Below are 6,991 nucleotides of genomic sequence, written 5' to 3'. Positions count from 1 at the left end.
GTGGTGTGTTCCAACACATCTAAACATGTTGGAAAACAAATACTAAAGCCATAGAATTCTATGGTGATAGTGAATACAACTGAAAGTTGGGATTTTTTTTTTTTTTTTTTTTTTTTTTTTCGATAATTGCTTTCAACTATAGATAATGATGTTTTCAATAAACTTTGCATATTTTTAATCAAATTATAGGAATAAAGTATTTACCAGTGAGTGTAGATCAGACATAACTTCAAAGTTCTATGTCACAATGCATGTGTTTACATCTGTACATGATATGAAAAAATAGTGGTTTTAAAAACCTTTACAACTTATACTGATCATATATAAAACTGTTTGAGATAGAAAGGGATATCATTATTATTAGATTGGAAGAATAGCATGTTAGCCTACAAATAAAATGAAACTTAGGAAAAGAACATCATTTCATGGAACATTTATATCCTCAACCTTATATTATAACTAATATAAAATTTTACTACAACCAGCATATGCCTTTTTCCTTGACATAAAAAAGCCTTTCATACTTTACAAATGGTATAAACTTAGGTACTGAGATGTAAATGGAAGGTTTTTAAAAGGGGTTTTGTAGCAGGGTTTGTACTTTCATGAGCAACATGACAGGTGCTGCATGTGGAGCATGATCTGTTTACCATTCCAAAGGTCCTGGTATTTTTTGGGTATGAATTGTTCTATCTTTTCTTTGTTATGTTTTTTATACTGTATTTTGTCATTTTTTGGTTTATTCTTTGTTATGGCAATTAAAAATCAGCTTGCCTTCTCTTTGGTTGAGGTACAGCATGGAGAGTGGTTCAGACTAACATCAATCATTGATGACCTTTCAACATTTTTTTTTCTGGTTTTTGGTTGGGTTCATGTTGCTGAGCCTTAAGTTTTCTATGTTGTGTTTTGTATGCTGTTGTTTGTCTTTTGTTATAATTTTGCCTTAGTGTTGTTAATTTGTTTACAACTAATGAGTTTGAATGTCTCTTTGGTATCTTTTCCCTCTTTGATATGGGTGTTAATGTGTGTATACTGATAGATGCATCTAGTATGTTTTATGATGTGTAGATAATAATAAACTTCCAAACCTTCATGATTCTAATAAAGCAATTCTCTTGTGAAGATGTTAAATATTGCATATTTGGTGTTCTAAATGGAGGTATTGCTTGTGGTCGAACAGATTATGATGGTTACAGAAAGCTGTATGAAAGTGTTGTGTAATGGGTCTTTTAATATGGATTGAGTAGGTAGACCCATAAAAATTCTTTAAATATGAAAAAGGGAAGATGTGGTATGATTGCCAATGAGACAACTCTCCACAAGGGACCAAAATGACAAAGAAATTAACAACTATATGTCACCATACGGCCTTCAACAATGGGCAAAGCCCATACTACATAGTCGGCTATAAAAAGCCAGAAATGATAATGTAAAACAATTCAAACGAGAAAACTAACAGCCTAATTTATGTATTTTAACACTATAAAAGTTGATAAGTTGTTTGAACTAGGGTTCTAGGAGCCTTGATCAGAGCCACCTTCATAATGGAAGGTAACCTACCTCACTGGAAATCATGATTACAGGTTAAGATATATAATGTTATTACCAGAACAAAATTTTCTTGAAGTTGTCATTTTCATATGTTTTCTAGGCAGGAATCTAAAACATGTGTTATCAATACAAAGTTTGCATTATGTTAGTTTTTAACAATTTACTATTGACACAATTGGTTTCTAAAATAACCCTTGTTCACATCAAAAGTTAAGAAAACATACACTTATAAAAAAAAAATGATGATTAAATAATGGTACTTAAAAAAGGTGAACTAAAAAACAGGAAATGTAATTGACAATGAATTAATTCCTCATCAAAGAACATTGGGAAAGAATATACAAATTTAAAAGGAATGAGGAATAGCCATAGTAATTTAATGATGAGATCGTAAAGGTGCCAAAAAAGAATTTCATAACTAAGATGATTAACTAATGAATAATGAAATAATGGGACACATTTTACATCACAGAATACAAGAACTATGGTAAAATTTGACATTATGTATTTATATATATATAATTATGAACAAAGTTTAATTATTATATAAAAAACCACTGAAACATTATTTCTAATAAAGAACACTGGTGTTTGTATTCAGAAATGTCTTGATATTCTTGTGCACTTATGAATTCTCTTGTTCCAAAGTTACATGATGACCTAAAGGATATTTTTGTGACCTAATGGATATCTGATATCTGTCCCATAAGGATGTTTTGGTGATCCAATGGATATCTGAGATCTGTCCCATAAGGATGTTTTGGTAATCTAGTGGATATCTATGATCTGTCGCATACGGATGTTTTGGTGATCTAATGGATATCTGAGATCTGTCCCACAAGGATATTTTGGATAGTAATGGATATCTGAGATCTATGACATAAGGATATTTTGGTGACCTAATGGATTTCCGAAATCTGTCACATAAGGATATTTTGGTGACCTAATGGATATCTGAGAACTGTCACAAAAGGATGTTTTGGTGATCTAATGGGTATCTGAAATCTGTCATATAAGGATGTTTTAGTGATCTAATGGATACCTGAGATCTGTCATATAAGGATGTTTTGGTGATCTAATGGATATATGAGATCTGTCATTAAAGGATGTTTTGGTGATCTAGTGGATATCTATGATCTGTCACATACGGATGTTTTGGTAATCTAATGGATATCTGAGATCTGTCCAATAAGGATGTTTTTGTGATCAAATTGATATCTCAGATCTGTCATTTAAGGATGTTTTGGTGATCAAATGGATATCTGAGATCTGTCCCATAAGGATGTTTTGGTAATCTAATGGATATCTGAGATCTGTCGAATAAGGATGATTTGGTGATCTAATGGATATCTGAGATCTGTCGCATAAGGATGTTTTCGTGATCTAATCTAAGGATAGATTGGCACAATACAGTTATTTTCACGTATGTGCACAATGGATCCAAAGATTAGTTTTAATCTGCGCTATAAAGGTGAATCTTTCAACAATCTCTCAGCTGGACATTCCTCGTTCTATATATCTCTGACTTCCAAGTTAAAAACTTTACTGTTTAGTCTTTATATTTCCTATTCAAAATAAAACACACAGCATTTTAATAATATTAAGTGAATACAATATTGAAATCTGGCTTTATTATTCATTTAATGTCAAATACAATTTTTTTTTTATAGCTTACATATAATATGTGCTATTGTTTAATGTTAGGTTCATTCAATGACTTTAAGATAGTAATATCCTTCTCTTTGTTTCTTAATTTAGCATAAAAAATACTAATCTTAACTAAATGGTTTCAGTAAGAGTTCTCATAATTTATTGTTCATACTTCATTTGTGTACATAACAGTGCTACACTTCAAAAATACATTTAGATATATTGAAACCCCATTACTCTTTTGTTTGTGTATGGTAATTGTACAATTTGTCAATTGATATGAGAATCTGGAAATAATTACAATAATGAATTCCTGATGAATGACAAAAACATGCGCTGCAACATGCAAATCTTATGTCTAATACAGATGTCTTGTGTCAATGAATTATAAGTGTATAGTCATAACATAGACAAAGTCATGATTCATATTTCTGGTTTGTGCTCACACTTCTGTAGAATAAGTGCAAAACCTATCGTTTGAAGTTTTCTAATTGTTGAAGGCCCTACCTGTAGATGTTTACATCCTTGTCCTTCTGTCAGTGGTGTTTTGTAACAATAGCTCTTTTGTTTCATACAGGCATATTTAGTACAGATGTTTAATTTCATGTACAGTTTCACTCAAGCTGTATTAAAAAAGATGAACATATTACTTTATACTACTCTATACATATGGTCAAACTTTCCTGTCATACTTTTCTATATTTTTCTTAATCTTTAACAATGGTTATATGTTTTAGGCACTGTTAAGAGTTAGGTAAATGATTGATCGATTAACTGGTGCTTAATGCCATTTTCAATACTATTGTGCTATTTCATGACAGTCAGTATTTTATTGGTAGAAGAAGCCAGAGTGCCTGTAGAGAACCTTCAACCTTTGGTAGTTACAGTTAGGTTAATGCTTAAATGTACTAATCATGTAATGACTTACAATAGATTGGTAGCAGATGGAAGTTTCTTGTATCTTGTTCTAGTGGGGAAGTTTCCAAAAATAGGGGTTAGACCATACTGGAAAGCTGTGTTACAAAAGTGCATAATAAAGGAAGGAATTTTTCATGAGACATAGGAGTGATCACCATCCTTTGTATTAGACATGCCAGGGGAAATACTATCAAAACACATCTCCAGACTTTCTATTACAAAAACTATGTGTGGAATCTTTCTACTTGTTGTTTGTATGACATAGAAGTGATGACAGAGAATAATAAATGTCCCTATAAAACATCTAAGTACCAGTAGCAGTATGGGGAACCAGATGTTAACTTCTAGTAGCATATCCCAGACATATAGATTACACTTAACTGTCATCAACTCTCAATGTTACTACTGAAAAAAACTACAAAAAGAATTCATTATGTTCTTACCATAGTTCTCAATGTACTACATAGCTATTTTTGTATGCATTCTTGAACGATATAATCTACTATTTTACCTTGTTCTAATTTGTGGATACTTTTTTTTTGAATGAGAATTTTCTTTTATAATGAGATTGCTTGATCTAAGGTTCAGTTTGCTTTCTAGCAACTTAAAAAGCTTGCATTAACTTGTGTTTTTTGGCTTGTTTGATAGCTTCTTTTTTTTTTAACTAAATTAAATTTACTTTATTAGACAGAAGGATCACAGGAACTTGTCTCAGAAAAAAAACATACATACCTTAATATAGCTGTTATATTGGTATATATATGATTTTTTTTTCTGAGACAAGTGCCTGTGAGAAGGATTCTTGTTTTACATTCAATACCAAGGGCCTGAAAGATTATGAAAATGAATTTCCTGGCCACGTAAAAACTGAAAAAAAAATTGCGGAAGACAGGATGAAAATTAATACTCTGCTCCACTACAATTGTGTACAAAATTATTCCATCTTGAATATAAGATAACTTCTTTGTCCAAGGTTTTGTTTATAAATCTCAGTAATTTTTTTTTTTTTACTATTATTTCTGCATTGTAGAAATTGAAATGCAGGCTATCAAAATGAACAAAAGCAATTGTGAAAAAAGAGGACAAGATTTAGAGTAACTGGATATTACCAGTACTGGCTACTGAAGATCAAAACTGATAGTCTTGATTACAGGTGAGGGAACTCCCAGGTGTAGGTGTTGTGTTTGTATAAAGCAGGAAATACCTACTTAGGTAAAGCTCAGGTAAAAACAAACTTGTCAAATTGTATGTCATTAATCTTACTACTTCTGTGTATTCAGTCTCAACATAAAGTGTTTAGATAATGTTAAATACACATCACAAACAACTTTATAAAACTTCAATAAGCGTTCATTATACTTTATACACCACTTCCTTTCTATTGTCTATACTTTCTCCGGAAACCTTCAAGGCTAAGACACATTTTATTTTTAAAACCACTTCCTCAATCTACTAGACTTAAAACATATAACAAATGACATACTTTTTCTTTGTCCTTCAAAAATCAATAGTTCAATGTTAAAATATAGATCTAATTTCTTGAAAGGGCAACAGTTGAATAAAATTGAAGGTTTGTGTTTATTGAGGCAGCACCAAGAAAGAATATAAGGTAAACATTCAGTGGCAAATACTACATGCACACTGCAATTTCAGAAAAAGAACATACTAATTTAAGATTTAAGCCGTTTGTAGTAGAACAACACCAATGTCCAGATTTTAGTTCACAAGGTTTTAGTTTAAAAAAAAAGTCATTGCACCCTTACCAGATAGGTTTCTTTAACTACCTGTCAGTGTTTGTTCCTCCTAAATGCATTGAACCGAGCAAATAAGCAGAAAATAAAAAATAACATAAACATCCAAGAATCTATAAAATTCTACTTGACAGCGATCCAACAACACATGCACATCACAAACATCTACATTTCCTACTGCTTGCATTTCATTTGAAAAAAGTCAAAACTAATAAAATCAACTTGATGTATGATGTATACTAAATGTCTTGTCACCACATACAAAGTAAAAGTAAGCTTTGTTAAACTATATATTACTAAACAGCATATACATATAAAGACATCAAAAAAGGATAATGAGCTACATGTACCCTAAAAGGCTAGGCTTTAGAAGTAGTTACAAACCGTCTGAGTGTAATCTTTTTGAAGGATGCTGAGTGCTTAGTTTGAAGCCTTCAAATCACATAAGATAATTCTTACTGACATGTAGACTATTGTTTTCAACTGACATTGCAATTCCCAGTTTGAAACTTGACCAATAAAAAATTGTCCTTTTGTATCAAAGAATATTGTGTATTTATTTGCCACTATGACAATTTGTTTGTCATTTTAACTGCTTTTTTCCACACCTTATGTGTGATAAAAAAAGCCCGCCAAAAGCTAACTTGACATATTTAAGGTTAAATAAACTTTCTACCTTGCACCAATCTCAGGTACATTTAATTTAACAGTAGGATATCATCTTAACCTAAGCAAGCCTTTAAGTCAAAATTCTGACCCAAATAATGTACCAATCCTTATATCATTTTCACCTGGAAACCGCTAACTTTTTTTTTCATTCATAAAAATATTTTGTGGTGGTACATTACCTCTGATTGGATAATCTTACAATTACCTGGAATATATTATTGTACACGAAGATACTTAATAATAGAATATCATTATAAAATATTGCGCAAAAAGTTCATTTTATAAAGACATAATATATGATGATGGTGATGGAAAAGAATAAATATTATAGTGGTATAGATTGCTATAAAAAGCATACAAATTAAAGTTAGTTGATAGTAGATTTTGGACCACCTGTATCTTATAATAATAACTTTATTTTCAAACTTTTCCCTTATGGGTCAAGCAACAAC

Source organism: Mytilus galloprovincialis, chromosome 1 (assembly GCF_965363235.1).
Source record: "Mytilus galloprovincialis chromosome 1, xbMytGall1.hap1.1, whole genome shotgun sequence".
Lineage (NCBI taxonomy): Eukaryota > Metazoa > Mollusca > Bivalvia > Mytilida > Mytilidae > Mytilus > Mytilus galloprovincialis.
The sequence above is the reverse complement of the archived record's forward strand: the minus strand, read 5'-3'. Positions refer to the sequence as shown.